General features: G+C 42.3%; 1 long non-coding RNA gene across 1 annotated transcript; it reads left to right on the top strand.

The window, feature by feature from the left end:
* The first annotated feature begins 3128 nt into the window (after positions 1–3128).
* On the top strand, positions 3129–14892 carry LOC142813840 (uncharacterized). Its single transcript, XR_012894697.1, has 3 exons — positions 3129–3546; positions 8142–8434; positions 14754–14892. It is a non-coding gene; the product is annotated as an uncharacterized LOC142813840 (long non-coding RNA).
* The last annotated feature ends 1275 nt before the right edge of the window (positions 14893–16167 follow it).

Here is a 16167-nt window from a genome sequence, read left to right as displayed (position 1 = left end):
ATAAAGGCGTTTGTTTAAATGAATACCCTAGTTTATTTTAAAGAATGACCGCTGCGTTTCGTGTGCGTTCTTTTACTGTCCGCGTGTGATAGCGCTATAGTTTCATTATGAGGCACGCAGCTTTATAAATTTTTCGAGACATAATATCGGAGAATGTCAATTGTACGAATACGTATCTTGTTTTCCAATCAACAAGTTCAAGGAACGTAAGTTTACGCATCCGACGAATTGCGTGCCTCGGTGCACTCTTGACTAAGCAGGGCTTCTCTTATCTGGGGTTGTGGTACCATTTGTTTTTGAGGTAACAGTGGTGTGGGGTAGCATAGTGACGTGGTGGTGTCTGTGAAGTGTGGCGGCACCGTGGTGTCATGTACAACGTGCTCGAAGGCGATGACAGCGGTGCTTCTCGATCGAGCGGCAGAGAGACGGTGATGACGTCACGCATGAAACTGCGGCCCGCCAAAAGGGAGAGAAAGTTTGCGCGAAAGGTTGCGTGGCCAAGGCACGAGGGTGAAGAAGAGGAGGACAGTCGAAGACGAGTCTGTTCTTGTGGCCAATGTAATCCCCCCGAAGGATAAAAATAAACGTGGCAGTGATTTTATCCTTCGGAGAGATAACTATGGGTTATAGCCACAGGGAGGTTTGCTCTGCCGTGCGTGCGTACATAATGGCAACAAAAAGATTACCTTGTTAGTGTATTGTTTTTATTATTTCTGGCCACGAGACCACCTGAATGCCTGACTCGTAACTAACTCTCTTGATGATCCTGCCGCCCGGTTGTTGGCCGATCCCCCTTGGTGGGTGAGTGCTAGCAAAGCTAAAGGATCATCATCATCATCACCATCATCATTATCATCACAATCATCATCATCATCCCCTAGAGTGGGTATGAGCCATGAATCAGAGGCTACAAACAAACAAACAAATGATTCGAGGGCAGAACTAGATAGATCGATTATAGAATACCTTAATTTTCCATCATACATAGTAGCGTGGGTTCACAATTTTCTTTCAGACAGAAAATTTTATTGTTTCAAAGATGTGTTTTCAGCATCTACTCATACCCAAACGAGGGGAGTACCGCAAGGCTCAGTGCTTTCCCCGGTGCTATTTAATTTACTATTGAGCACCATTCCACGTAAACAGGATATAACAACTTATGTTTATGCAGACGATATCGCATTTTTTGCAATGGCAGATAGCATTCAGACCTTTTATGAACGGCTGCAGACATACCTCAATATATTAGAGAGCTGGCTCGATGGCAACTGCTTTCTACTTAATCCGAGTAAATGTGCCCTCCTTGTTTTCCCGCTGCAATACCCTGTGAACATCTCTCTGTCTTACCATCATGAGTATATACCACAGGTGGAGTCTGTTAAATACCTTGGAGTAATTTATCACACATCGCTTAACTGGCCACCTCATATCGAATTGATCATCGGAAGAGGTGTGCGGGCCTTTGGCATGTTACGTAAGCTAAGCAACTATCGCATAGGTATGAGAAGAGACACATTGGTAATGATATATCGCATGTACGTTTGTCCCATTTCGGAACTTGGTTGTGTACTTTTCTCTGAAGTTCTAGCTTACAAGTTGCGGCCTTTCATCCTTCAAAAAAAAGAAGCTTTGCGCTTATGCCTTGGCCTTCCCAAAACAGTTGCTAACAATGTGTTGTATCTCGAATCGAGGGTCCCTCCGCTTTCTTGTAGAATGCGCCTTCTGACTGTTCAGATACTCTTAAGAATTTATGAATCACCATTACGACATTTAGAAACAGCCTTTATTTCCACACCAGAATCATTTTTTGGTGCTAGATGGCCGCCATTTTCTCACCCCGCAAATTATATTTGTACGAAATTTACTGGAGCCTCTAAACGTACGTATATGCGAAATCATTCCAAGGCCTGTTAATTCAGACCCGGTGGAAATTCAATTTGACGACATTTTTCTTAATAATGCCAAATTACTTCCCCATAATATTTTGGGTGGTTTACTTACTACAAGATCACCTGCGCATTATTACAACGAACATTATTACTGCTACAGACGCATCGCAGTATGACGAAAAGTCAGGGGTTGGTATTTTCAGCATGATTTTAGATTGGGTTTATTGCCTTCGACTACCCGATTTCATACCCGTTTTTGTGGCTGAATTTCTAGCAGTAATGCTCGCCTTAAGCAAGTTAGATACAGCAATTACATCAGTTGTCATAATAACAGATTACCTATCTTTCTGTGCGGCACTTTCTGTTGGTGCTGATAATCAAGTAACAAAGGCGTTCCGTGCACTAGTACCTGTGCATTTGAGAAAAGTACAATTAGTTTGGGTGCCTGGAACTAAAGGGTTATTTTTAATTGAAATAGCCAATTCCTTAGCTAAGTCGTCAATCAGCGAACCGATTCTACCGCACTGTCCATCATCCGCTTATGTGACTGCTGCTTGATTCCGAAGACGTACGCTTATGGAAGTCTTTAAAGGTACAGCACTAACAAACTCTACGGAATATCGCCATTTAATATATCCCTGGCGAAGAGACTTTAGCCGCAATCGTAAACAAGAAGTAGCTATCACAAGGCTGCGTTGCCGGGTACCAAATCTAAATTTCTATAAACACAGGTCTGCTCAGGCACCTTCGCCACTGTGCGCGTTTTGTGATGAACTGGAAACAATAGATCATTTCTTTTTGACCTGCAGGTGGTTTAACACATTACGAAAAACCCTATTAGAAATACCTTTACGTAGTATTGGTATGGACTTATCTCTGCCTGTCATTTTGTCTTTTGGAGCTTCCATTTCTGGTTTCTATAATGCGACAGTATGCGCGGCCATCCGGGACTATATTGATGAAACTAATAGGTTGACTAATTAACCAGTTTCATTATCCTAACATGTTCACACATTTATATACGTATAAAATCAGATTATTGCTCTATTCTAAGAATAATTTCGTTTATGTAAATATTTGTATGCATTACATTAAGCACCACACTTTCCTAGGCTATCGGTAATCTTTCTGTTATACCTCCATCATTCCAAATCTGAACAGTAAATTTTAAAACCACTCGATTCTTGCCCAATCGCCCAAAGTGGGTATGCGCCACTAACAATAGAAGAACAACAATAATATCGAACAGGCTGGAGTGAAGATCCTGGTTGTCGCGCGACTGTGGTGTCAGGTTCCGGACCCGAACGCGTGAAGTCAGGCAAGGCCAGGACGCTCCAGCTGACCATGGTGTACTCGAAAGTACGCGGACTTTCAGAGTTCCGGTCTTGACTGTTCAAGGTCACATCCCAGGTGTCCGGGCTTCGACTCCGGTCCCGAATTACCCGTGGAGGCTGAAACCTTCCGGGTGGTGATTACCTCCTCGGAATGAGCCAGCATCTGTAAGCAGTCGCAGTTCTTGCGAAAGCAAGGGCTACCTCGTCTTCCACCAACGTCGTCTTCCGTCGACGTGCTGGTGAGCGCGTGAGACCAGCTGCTGAGACATCGCCAGCGTACGCCGCCTCAACCAACCAATCCACCGCCCCCATCAACGCCACCGGTAACTGTTGATTCTCACACACATTATAGCTGGACATTTTGTAGGACATGGTTTAGTTTGTCAGCTTAGACTCGGTGTGTGCATTGCAACTTTGTTTCTTTTCCCCCCCTTAATTATGCTTAAAGTTTCTACTTTTCTTTTCTTACTTTAAACGGTTTTGTCATTTCTGAGCCCTGAGGCTTTCTCTCTGAGCAAGAATTTACTCGACCGTAAATCTGCATCACACAGTGATATGATGGCGCTTTAGAGTCCATACTGTTGCACTGAATGTAATTTTTTCCGCAACAATCACACATCACTCATTACATTTACTCTTGGTTGAGTTAAGTTTTCCTTTTCCGAAAGATTTTCTTCTTATATTTTTCGCCTAATATACTAACCTTGAGGTTTCAGAAAAAAAAATATACCCTTGCACGCGAGCTTCACGTATGCGCAAGCAAACGACATTGATATGCACCTAGCAGCTGCATCATTACGGTAAACGCAAACATGTTCTCATTGTTACAAATATCGGCCTTGAAATCAACAGTTCTACCGATGTAGTACCAAGGCTAGTGGTTCTGAGCCAGGGATGTTGCGAGGACTAGCCATGTCTATTGGAGAATGTGAGGAGCAAACCCTTGTAGTTAGACGTCATAAATTAACATAACATGCAGCGTGAACTTTCTAATTTTTACACCCTTGCAAAGAAACTAAAGTGACACGCAATTTTCCCCTTATCAGCTTATCAGTATGTTGTGGCTTCAGGTATGCAAGGCTAGAAAAGTATACTAGGGTGCATATGTCACAAGATACTGCAACGATAGCTGTGCAAAAAACAGGCTCCATATCTGCATGTTAATCTGCAAATGTCATCGAAAGATGATAGTCTTGCGTGAGGAGAGAGTGAAGAGTGAACAAAACATTTATTTGATGATCTGCGCAAGAAAATCGGTGTATGGTGTTCGGGAGGCGCTGCGTTAGAGTGCCTCCAGCGTGCAGCAGAGGCGAACGAGCGCAACTAGTCACGTCACACGTGAGATACGAGCGCTATCTGGCAGTTTTCTTGAAAAACGGAACGCGCAGCTCTGAGACAGGCGTGCGCGCACGTCTCAGAGCAAGGCGATGCAAGGCGACGGGTAGGTGCCACCACCGTGTCGTCTAATCAAAGCGTTGGAAACACTCCCCTTTCCGTGCAAGCGTCACCTGGTCAGTGCAGCGTGATAAATGCTACGAGCCTTAGAATTACTTATGTATGCCTTTTCTAGTAAAAGACGCATATACAGAATATACGTGATGTTATGGTGCCTCATATATGGGCAATAATTGCGTTTTAATTGACGATCGCACAAGTATGAACGCTAAACTTTGAGCAATATTGGTGGACGCTGCGGATGGGGTCGGCCATTTGCAGTTTCGGCTGGTGCCGTTCAAAGTACCCAGAACCATTAAGGCTGGACAAACAGACATGTGTACAGACAGACAGACAGGCAGGCAGACAGACAGACGAAAATTTTTGCATCGAAGGTCCCCAAGAAAGACTATCGTTTTTAAAATGTTGAGCAGCAAGCTTTGCACAGAGCCAGCACATTGAGGGTTTTTATCTATCTATCTATCTATCTATCTATCTATCTATCTATCTATCTATCTATCTATCTATCTATCTATCTATCTATCTATCTATCTATCTATCTATCTATCTATAATAATAATAATAATAATAATAATAATAATAATAATAATAATAATAATAATAATAATAATAATAATAATAATAATATATTATTATTATTATTATTATTATTATTATTATTATTATTATTATTATTATTATTATTATTATTATTATTATTATTATTATTATTATTATTATTATTATTATGCGGAGTTTAAAGTGCCAAAAACACCTTTTGATTATGAGAGACGCCGTAGTGGAGGGCTCGGAAATTTTGACCACCAGGGGGTTCTTTAATGCGCGCATTCGTTTAGGAAACACAGGAGGTTGGAAGACAATCTGTTCTCACTGACGCAGTGCGTCGAAATAGCAGAAAAAGAACACAGGCCCCTGTGGCTAGCATTTTTGGATATCAAGGGAGCGTATGATAGCGTTGTTCAAGAGGAATTGTGGGAAATACTGGACACACTAGGCGTGGAAGATGTAGTCACTAATCTTTTAAAGGGTATCAATAAAGGTAACAAGGTAGTTATAAAGTGGGAAAAACAGGTATCCAAGCCTGCAGAGGTAAAACGGGGGCTAAGGCAGGGGTGCCCCCTGTCACCCTTATTATTCATGATGTACCTACAAGGATTAGAAGCAAAATTAGAGGGAAGTGGACTGGGCTTCAACCTCTCTTTAGTCAAACAAGGAAAACTTATTGATCAGGCACTACCAGCATTAATATATGCAGATGATATAGTGCTAATGGCCAACAACAAGGAAGATTTGCAGAAATTGATGGACATCTGTGGTAATGAGGGAGATAGGTTAGATTTTAGATTCAGTAAGGAAAAATCAGCAGTCATGATTTTCAATGACAACGAAGGTAGTGAGCTTAGAATACAGGAGGTCACGCTAGAGATAACAGATAAATACAAATATCTGGGCGTATGGATAAGCAATGGGACCGAGTTTCTGAGGGAACACGAAAATATACGTCACGACTAAAGGTAACAGGAATGCAGAAGTCATGAAAAATAGGGCGCTGTGGAATTACAATAGGTATGATGTTGTGAGAGGAATATGGAAACGGGTCATGGTTCCTGGGCTGACGTTCGGCAATGCGGTCTTGTGCATGAGATCAGAAGTTCAAGCAAGATTAGAAATTAAGCAACGTGGAATAGGGAGGCTTGCTTTAGGAGCTCACGGGAATACACCAAATCAGGGAGTACAAGGTGATATGGGATGGACATCATTTGAGGGCAGGGAAGCTAGAAGCAAGATAAAATTTGAGAAGCGATTGAGAGAAATGGGGGAAGAGCGTTGGGCTAGGAAAGTTTTCAGCTACTTATACATGAAGAATGTCGATACAAAATGGAGAAAGCGAACCAGGAAGCTGACTGGTAAATACTGGTAAATACTGACTGGTAAAAACAGCAGGTGGCCAAACCAAAAAGAACTATTGGTTAAGAAGAAAGTGAAGGAAACGGAGACTGACATGTGGAGAATGGGCATTATTAAGAAGCCCGCACTAGAGATCTATCGAACTTTTAAGCAAGAAATTGCCAAGGAAAGCATCTATGATAATACTCGGGGTAGTTCTCTACTGTTTGAGGCCAGGACGGGAGTACTGCGAACCAAGAGATATCGGGCCAAATACGAAGGGGTAGACACAGTATGCAGTGCGTGTGGAAAGGAAGAAGAAACTGCCGAACACTTGATAATGTTCTGTAAAGGGCTTCACCCTATAGTTCAGGATGATGGCGCAGAGTTTTTCAAAGCACTGGGGTTTAGAGACCGGGAGGGCAAAATAAACTTTAAGCGGGTAGACTTAACTAGAATGAGGTTATCTGATTGGTGGCTAAAGTCAAGGCACGAGTGAAAATTAAACTCTTCACTGCAAAGTACGAATCCTCTAACTCACGTTTTAAGGAAAAAAATAAATATAGTTTTTGGTTCATTAGGAATTACGGCTTCGTGGCGCTAGCCACCGCCCGATCTAAAGGGTACAGCCATATCTATTTATCCATTCATCCGTACGCAGCCAGACCAAGCACCACTGACACCCTTCACTTTCCTTCTTTCTTTCACATTCCTTTCTCTCCCCCACTACCCATTTCCCGTGTGGCGTTGCTGAAGCGACCTCCTCAGCGATAGACAGTTACCACGACAGACGTTTCTCTTCCCTTTCTTTCAAATCCACTTTCAGGAGGCAAGTGCGCGGGGCATCGAAAACTAACATTTTGGGGGCTGAGCGCTATCTGAGCGCTATGTAGTGAGCATTGCTGGAATCACCAGAGAGGTGACCTTGAGTGCGACCACACAAGTGTACAGAAAACATTGGTGTACCCGCCGCTGACATAATACCAGCCACGAGCAGAAGGAGCAAGCTCCTAAAATATCACAGCCCAAGCACTTCATATGAATGATTCACCAGCAAAAGCTGAAAAGTGCGGTTCGGTGTTTAGCAGAGGGTTCAACCCGAAGTGGCACTGAAGTCTTACACATATATTGGTTACATGTTCGTGCTTCTTAATGTGGTTAGACACACGTTTTGCTGGGGGTTACCACGGTGTTTACATTACATGTCATACATTGTGCCTCACATTGTCGCGGTCATGGAGGAGGTCTATGCGCGAATTAATGCATTTCGCAATGCGTTATGCACAGTGGTTGTTCTCGAACCACAGGCGGTCGTAGACTTCGCAGCCGAAGCCAAAGTGCCGCTGGAGAACTCCCGCCGAAAGTAGGCGTTCGGCCTAGCGAGCGCACTCCCGCAACCATCACGTTGACGCCCCAACGGCATTTGTTCGGCGTATACGCATTGCGCCGTGTCGCCTACATGGAGAAAAAAATTAAGTGTCTTTTGCCTTTCTTCAATAACCACGCACTCATTGTTAGGCATGACTTTTTTGCAAGCGTTTTACATCATGAGCCAACTGGGCGGCGTGGTTTGCAGGATCCACCCGCCACCGGCACTTGCTTTGCCGTTCCCGATTAAGCCAGGCTTGGAAGGCTGCCGGATCATCGATACGCTGTTGCTGCCGGCACCGGGCCTCCCATGCCTGTTTTTGTGCCCGGACTGCGCTATCGGCCAGGCGAATGCGAGCTATCTCACGTTTCCACTGTCGGCGCCTTCCTAAAGTTACTCATGGGTGATGCACGTGGAAGGTTTCAAGAGACACTAATGCACGGGTGCTTGTCGCCATGGCTGCGACGAGATGAACTACGCCTCTCACATCGCAGCCAAAGGTGCGCGTGCTTGGGTACGATGCTGAAAACGATGTAACTAATAGCACACTTAATGTAGGCCACTTGTGACACCGATGCCGAATGGTTTTAGGGGCGAAGCTCCTTAAGGATTGTGCTTGCGAGAATGGTAGCCCTAGCTAGAGCTACCATTCTCGAAACCACAAGCGCTACATATAAGCAGACTGCTTCTGGTGTTGGTACTGTATACCCGTGTTGCGGTTGAAATCGTTATGTGACTGCAAACAACGCGCAATATAAAACACATTCGGCTGTGTAACATAAGGCCGTGCGTACAACGTTTGTAGACATGTTTAGCGGTATTTTTAGCGTTTTTATTTCAATAAAAAATTTCCCCCAGTCACATAACGCCTATGTGAAGCGCTTGCTTCATATAACATTGATTTCCATAATTAACATACGTGTAATCTGCAGAGCTTCTACTTTCAATATAGAGTTTCGAGGACCCCGAAAAATGTCCTCACAGACTGCGGGGTCCACGCACATCCATTTGGGAATCACTGCGGACCACTACTGCGATCTGTTGAGGTGGAACGTTTTTAACGCAGTAAGAAAACAACCATCTTAACGCTGAAAGCGAGCTTCTCCGCCAATCTCAGAGGCTGGGTAGGCTCAGGATTAGTTTACCTCCCCGGCACGAGGGAGTGATGCAGCGCAGTGAAACAAACGAGGGGACATTGTGCCGCGATATTCGAACCCGGTCTTAGTGCCGTCATTCTGCCCGTGCTTCGCGGAAGAGCTATGCCATTTATATTGATGTCAACATGTATACTTGCCCCAAGTTGATCAGTACACTAACCACAAGTGTAATTTGTTACACCAGGTGAACCAATAACCACAGGAGTCCTCGACGTAATAAGAGGGACAGCTGCCTGAGAGTAATAAAAATAGCGTTTACATCAGCTATATCACCTGAAGCAGCTTAAGCTGAAAGTCACAGGTTAATGAATACACATTCTGAACAATTTAGGCGGTAATCGCCCATTTATAAATGTATGGCTTTTGGGCTAGTTGGATAGGTGCGTCTAGAGAGTCCATTGCATTTTCTTATAAGAGTTAGGAGCATGTTAAAGCTCCAGTTAAAGATAGCTCTCACATAACTGGTCTTCCTTGTTTACGATGTCTTTCGTTATGGACAAGTAAAAAGACAACCCGTCTAATTCATCTGCATTCCGCACTGCACGAAAATTATGATGTAAAGGGTTCCAGCTTCCACAATACTTTTGACGCGTTCCGGCGCGATGATTTGACGGTTAGCCGCTATAGCATTGTTATGTTAAATCATTGTGCTAAATTAATGAATGAATAATCACTATTTAAATGAATTGGGGCCATACAAGCAATTTCAAACACGTCTCCTCTATGCCCATATTGTCAAGAATTGTGCATAGCAGATTTGCGCTACCTCAATTGGGTTCACTCTGCTTTCTCGCGAGAAAGAACACACATCCAACGCCTGCCACGTGGTGACGCAAGAAGCTTAGACGTTGTGCAATAATTTCTTTATTTATGCACAATAATTATGAGATCTAACCAACAAGCAGGTCAAGGAAAGTATAGGGGATGTTGTATGAGATAATTGTTATGGAAATGTGAAGACATAAAAATGTATGAAAAAATATTTAAATCAAACAAACATGGAACGTTAGACACTGAATACTATCAGCAGCATTATTTTCGCGTTCATAGTTATTTCATTTTCTTTTATGGTGGCAGTAGAAAAGCTAGAGGGACAGGAAAAGAAAATGTTGCTCAAGAGAATACCAAAATATGATAGCTTACAGAGCAATAAAGTGAGGCAGGTCGAAAAGTTGGTCTTGTCATGCGGGTAAAGCACAATTAAAGAACAAATATAAATAGAACCTGTAAATATGGATTCAAAGGTTCGAATGTAAAACACGAGACGGTTAGCCGAGCCAGCGTTTTAAGCAAAGACGGTAGCTATCGAATAGAAAAGCGGGGAAGAAAGCTGCTTGCGCGCAGACCTAGAACAAAGTGCTGACACGGCCTGGGGTTGATGAAGGGAGCGAGATGAATGAGACGAAATTTGGCGAACGGCGGGGAATCAGGATGCATGTGATGTTTCTTGTCTCTTTTCTTCTTCGTCTTCAGATCATTTGTCAATTCGTCGATGGAGGTAAATAAGAGAAACTTTATTTTCCGAGAGCACTTCAAGCTTTCTTTCTGATCTCATGATGACGGCTTGTCATGCAGAATAAGTACTTCGCCCAGCGCATTCGTCTTCTAACGTTTGTTTTTTCATGACTTGCAGTTTTCGCCTTTTTTGGGCCCGCATTTTAAGGCCGATTCCACGAACAATATTGATGAGTTTTCTAAAAAAAAAATGAAGTAGATATGAAGAACAGCAAAGTTGGAAGCAGAGTCAATAATGCCGCACCGTGTTCACAGGCTGTCCTGAAGGGACTATTTTGTACCTTTTATATTGCAGGTACAGCTTATAGGGTTCAACTTAAATTGAGGACAACGCAGTGAGCGATGGAAAGGAAAATGATAGCTTTAACCTTAAAGGACAAGAAGAGAGCAGAGTGGATCAAGTAACAAACCGGAGTTAAGGATATCATAGTTGAAATCAAGAAGAGGAATTGGACATGGGACGGGCATATAGCACGCAGGCAGGATAACCGCTGGTCATTAAGGGTAACTAACTGGATTCCCAGAGAAGGCAAGCGGGTTAGGGGGAGACAGAAAGTTAGATGGGCAGCTGAGATTAAGAAGTTTGTGGGTATAAAATGGCCGCAGCAAGCAGAGGAGGGAGTTGACTGGCAGAACAAGGGAGAGGTTTTTGTCTTACAGTGAACGTAGTCAGGCTTATGATGATAATGATGATTTCGCTGGTCTGAGGCAGCACAATTTAAGATGAATCAACGTTGTTTCAGGCCGTTTTAATGCCGATGTATCTTGTAATTACGTGCTGTGTTTCAGTATTTGATGCGTAGGTAAAGAAAAGTTACTGCGCTTTTTGTTACATATACAAATATATATAATGTTTGGTGAAGAACAATTCCCAGCATTACAGCAACATCATCAGCTCTTCACGAGGCATGAACTGAAGCAGCTTAGCCTAGAGTTGTTGCAGCGCTGCGTTCGCCTGTCCAGCTCCTGCTGCCACTTCTCAAACGCCCTCTACGATCTTAGCCAAATGCTTTCTGTATACATGTTTCACAGAGACAAAAGAGACAAAAATGACTTACAGTGACAAAGATAAAACTGTGTTTTTATTTTTTTATTTTTTTGCTAGGGTTAAAGCAGTCGGGGGAGCTGGTATACTAGCACCCTACGAAAAAGAGAGTTCTAGGCTGTGATCTTCACAGCCAAGGGATGCAACAATTCGTTCTGCTAACGATGTTTCAACAAACTACGTCAATTTTTGTTAAATCTGCTGTCAGTTAGTTTAAGTAATGTTATGATCCGATATGTAATGCATAGAATAAACTTTTAAATAGGGCCAATACGATTTATTTCACGCCAGTTTGCCAAAGCGGATCTCAGGGGCCACGTAAAAAGAAACGTGCGGTCGACATGTGCTTCGCCACGTGCAGCAGTGCTTTTAGCTGCTCACTATACTTCCGTGAACTCGATGAATTAATTTTCATTAATTATGCTAATAGATAATTGAGCCTGCTATCGGATTCAAAAATACCCCGCCCTGCGTTCGCGACAGCGACCGCAATTGTGTTCTCATTTACTGCTTAGATTTTGTTGTTTTTTTCGCTTAGAATAAACCTTACTTTTGCAGGCAACCCACGAGTGCATGAATTCTCCCTAATTGGTACTGCCCATAGTTTCCTAGAGTTACACTACAGGGAACTCTGGCACTAGTGTCTATGGGAGCTGCAACGCACGGCGCTTCAGTCAGCAAGAGAATGATGAGCAGTGCACAGATTTCTCTAAAATTTCTTCTTTCGGCTCCACTGGGCTCCGTATGGCCTGAATTAACTTTGCGGCAAGATTAAGTTCAGTAAAGGTTCTACAGTTACGCATCATTACCTTAACCTTTTTATGTTCCCCACTTCTAATCAAATTACGATGTTCTGATTGGTTGCTTCTTTTATCTGAAAGCTAACGAAAACAAGACGATAAGCAAAGACATGACTGCTTTGAAATTTGCAACAACGAAGATTAGGCAAATCCGTGTACTACCCATCATTACCATGGTGGCTGGATTATCGCAGCGCCACAGTTCCCTCTAGTTATAGTTGGGAAACTCTATGGCACTGCCAAGGGCACATAAAACAACATGCGTGCATGAACCACTCTGAGTGAACCTTTAATCATTGGGCCTCCTCGTGGCGTCTACGTAGCTTCGCACGCTGTGGGAGCTTCGTTAAGCCAAGTGGTCCTTTCGAGGGCGGTACCTTTGTAGCCAGCTTCTTTGTAGCAAAAACGGGAAATGGTGCAGCACTCCATAATCTTTTCTTGTCCGTTTATATATCAACATCTTTACATATATAGTGTGTAATTCTTTTCAGATAGATTCAATAACACCACTGGACAGTGATTGCTGTACATGCGATTTTATTAGTTTAGGCTCGCACTTTTATTTGTTGTAAGACAAGCGGCTGCTTTTTTCTATCTGAAAGCACATAAGGGGTACCCAATTTACCAAAGTTTGAAAGAGACGCAGCTGGTTATATTATGGCTGGTAGACATTGCAGTTGTGGTGTAAATCGAAGACCACTAATGGTTGGTTCATCGAAATAATACCAAAGTACTAACGCATGATATTAAGAGTGGATCTATAAAAAGTCACGCACTGGAGTATTTTCAACCTACTTGCACTATTCAGGATCCTCTTTCCGGCGCACAACTGTATTTACATGTCAACTTTAGATATTTCTCGTGAATAATAAAACTAGCTACACGAAGCTCACAAGATGGATGTCATTACAAAGTAGCCGTCATGGCGTGTATGAAAACTTCAGTCGTATATGCGATGATGTTAATGTATGTAGTTCATGGCAAACTTAAACGTAAATATTTTGGTATTGAAACTATTAGATTTGGATGTGCGATGCCGTCAGTAAAGCTGTCAATACAACTAGTAGATGCTATGCCTTTTATAGACCAACACTCTAACAAAAATTGCCTTGTTGTGGCAGCACTCAACTATACAGAACTACACAGCGGGTGTTCATTAAGGCGGGAGAACGTATTCAGAACGCTAGTTTCTATCCAGCATTAGAACTGTATAAGTATATATATGATCACATGTCAAAATGGTTTACATTCATTAGGTGATGTGATCAGTGGTGCGCGTACGTCCATGCTTCTCGTAGTTAAAAATGCTTAGTGTTCAACCCCTAGTTTGGTTGCAGCAATCAATAAAACATTAAATCATATTCACCGTTAACGTCTCTACAGATTTCATCTCGAAACAATCTGACCAATGGAAAAAAGAAGATGCTTCAATACCTAATTTGGTTGCGAGTAGTGCGAGGCCTTCTGTAACGGGTACTGCTCCACATATACAGCACCTCTGACGCCAAAGAATTACTTTAATTTATAGTTGTATAAATACGTTACGTTTTTTTATTCCATGTACAATGTAATGTTTATTAATTTGATTAGTGTGTTTACTGAATAAATCTGTGATATTTTATCGTGTACTTTAAAAATTGGAGGCGCAGTTGTGGCACTTTTTTTGTCACAAAACAATAGCCATCAGCTCGAACGCGTGAATTTCCTTTTTCTCAAAACTACTGTGCACCATTTGTTCGGTAGAAGCTAATTTCTTTAAGACCCGTGTAGTTATATTTACGTGCGCATTAGATAGCCATCAGCGAATGAAATTTCCGGAGCCCTCAGTTATGGAGTCCCTCGTAATCACGTCGTGGTTTTGGGTCATTAAGCAGGGACAATTCTGAAAACTGCGTCACATCATTTTCCTATTAAGAACAGTATTTCACGCATATAGCTCGTACTTTGTTTGTGACATGGAAGTGCTGGGCGCGCAACGATAGTGCAAGCAAAGAACCGAGCAAGGAATTCCTGGTATGATGAGAACACCCCAAATACGTCATTATTGATAGCATGTACTGAACACCCTAGGTCCAAGCTACCACCTCCATAACATGATGATTCGGCCAGTCATATTCGTCGAATTGAAAGCACGGCTGCAGTTTTCCATTGATTCAAGTCTCATCAGTTATTTTTTAGTGCAAACTTTATTATATTAAACCACTTTTTTTTAGCATTTATATGTGACGCGATGTCTTAGTTGACTGCTCAGGCAAATCTAGGGCACGGTTTTATAACAACCGTTGTTTCTTTTTTTTTTCAGCCAAGTCACCTACTTAATTAGGCAACATCGCCAAGTATTGCATGATTGGAAGGCCTTTCAATTTCCTTCGTGGTGTTGACTGCTCTTTCTGTGGAGCCGACAAATATCTTCCGCAATTAACGGCGAATTAAAGCTTTGGAGGATGGCCGTGTTCACTCGTTTTTGTTTTACCTTTACCCAGATACTATTTACGGGCCTCTAGCTGCGGTTTCTCCTAGCCAATCCGGGATGTCGAATTACACCTTGCTATCATTGTTAGCGTTGCCGCTCATTTTCTTAACGGTCCATCGCTGTCTGCCTCAACACACACACAGAAAACTAAGGATGATAAAATTAACACATAAGATTAAGTTCAATGAGGTACACCATTACCCAAAGGGGTCGGCGCAAGCGTTGTGAAGAGCCAAACAAATTCTAGAAAATGGTGCCGAAGGACACCGTAACTAGGTCTGAATTATTATCGTTCTTAGAAGCGTATCACTGTTACAATTATTATCGCTGTTAGAAACACTATTGAATTACCCGGTGGACGACTATCCAAGCACCGTGAGTGGAGAGTCATCATGATGCGGCCGCACAGCATCCCATGCAGCGATCTTGATCAACTATATATAATTTCATGAACATCGCCTATGTCCCACCATGTACCTTTCATCGCACTTTACTTTTTTTTCTGCATGATTGTTATTCACGTTTTGTTGAGTAAAATATTTAGGTAAAAATTATTTTTCTCATTGAGCTTTTGCAAATATGATCATTACTATAATTTTCAGCAAGCTTTTCTTTCGGAATGACTCTATCGTGTGAATTGCTTCGTGAATACTACGCTGCCATTGGCTGAGCTGCTGCTATCTTTCTCCATTCAAAACTTCAGAAGCACAAAATTTTTATTTTTTGCTTCATTCGACAAGAGCATACGTTTCCACCTGCGCTATTTCTATTCTAATCGCCAAAATGTTTGTACAAGATTAACGCTCCACTTCTCCTGGTGAACTACATTGAAAAACAAAACAGAAATAGCGACACGATCTCTACAACGCACTGGCTACCTACCTTCGCGGCAGCCCCAACATACGAAAATTGACAGCGTGTTACAATAACTTTTTACAAACTTTTATGTTCTTCGTAGAAATTCATAATCATTATTTTTTTATATCCTGAACTTTCCACAAAAGAATAATAGCTGAAAATTGAAAACTCAAATAAGAACTCTAGAAGAACGTAAACAAGAACTCACCAAATGGCTGTTCAACGTCACAAAAGAAATCGTTGTTGTCTCTTTCCGCTGACCTTGCAAGACTTCTTAGCGCTACTTGAAAAAAAAAACAATGTTTTATTCATGACCAACAAAAGTGGTTCTACCTAGGTTGAGTTCGCGCCAACTTTAGAGATGTCACGGCTGGTGCTTTTTATG

The sequence above is a fragment of the Rhipicephalus microplus genome, chromosome 4, assembly GCF_043290135.1.
Source record: "Rhipicephalus microplus isolate Deutch F79 chromosome 4, USDA_Rmic, whole genome shotgun sequence".
Classification (NCBI taxonomy): Eukaryota; Metazoa; Arthropoda; class Arachnida; order Ixodida; family Ixodidae; genus Rhipicephalus; species Rhipicephalus microplus.
This window is presented reverse-complemented; position numbering and strand designations above follow the sequence as displayed.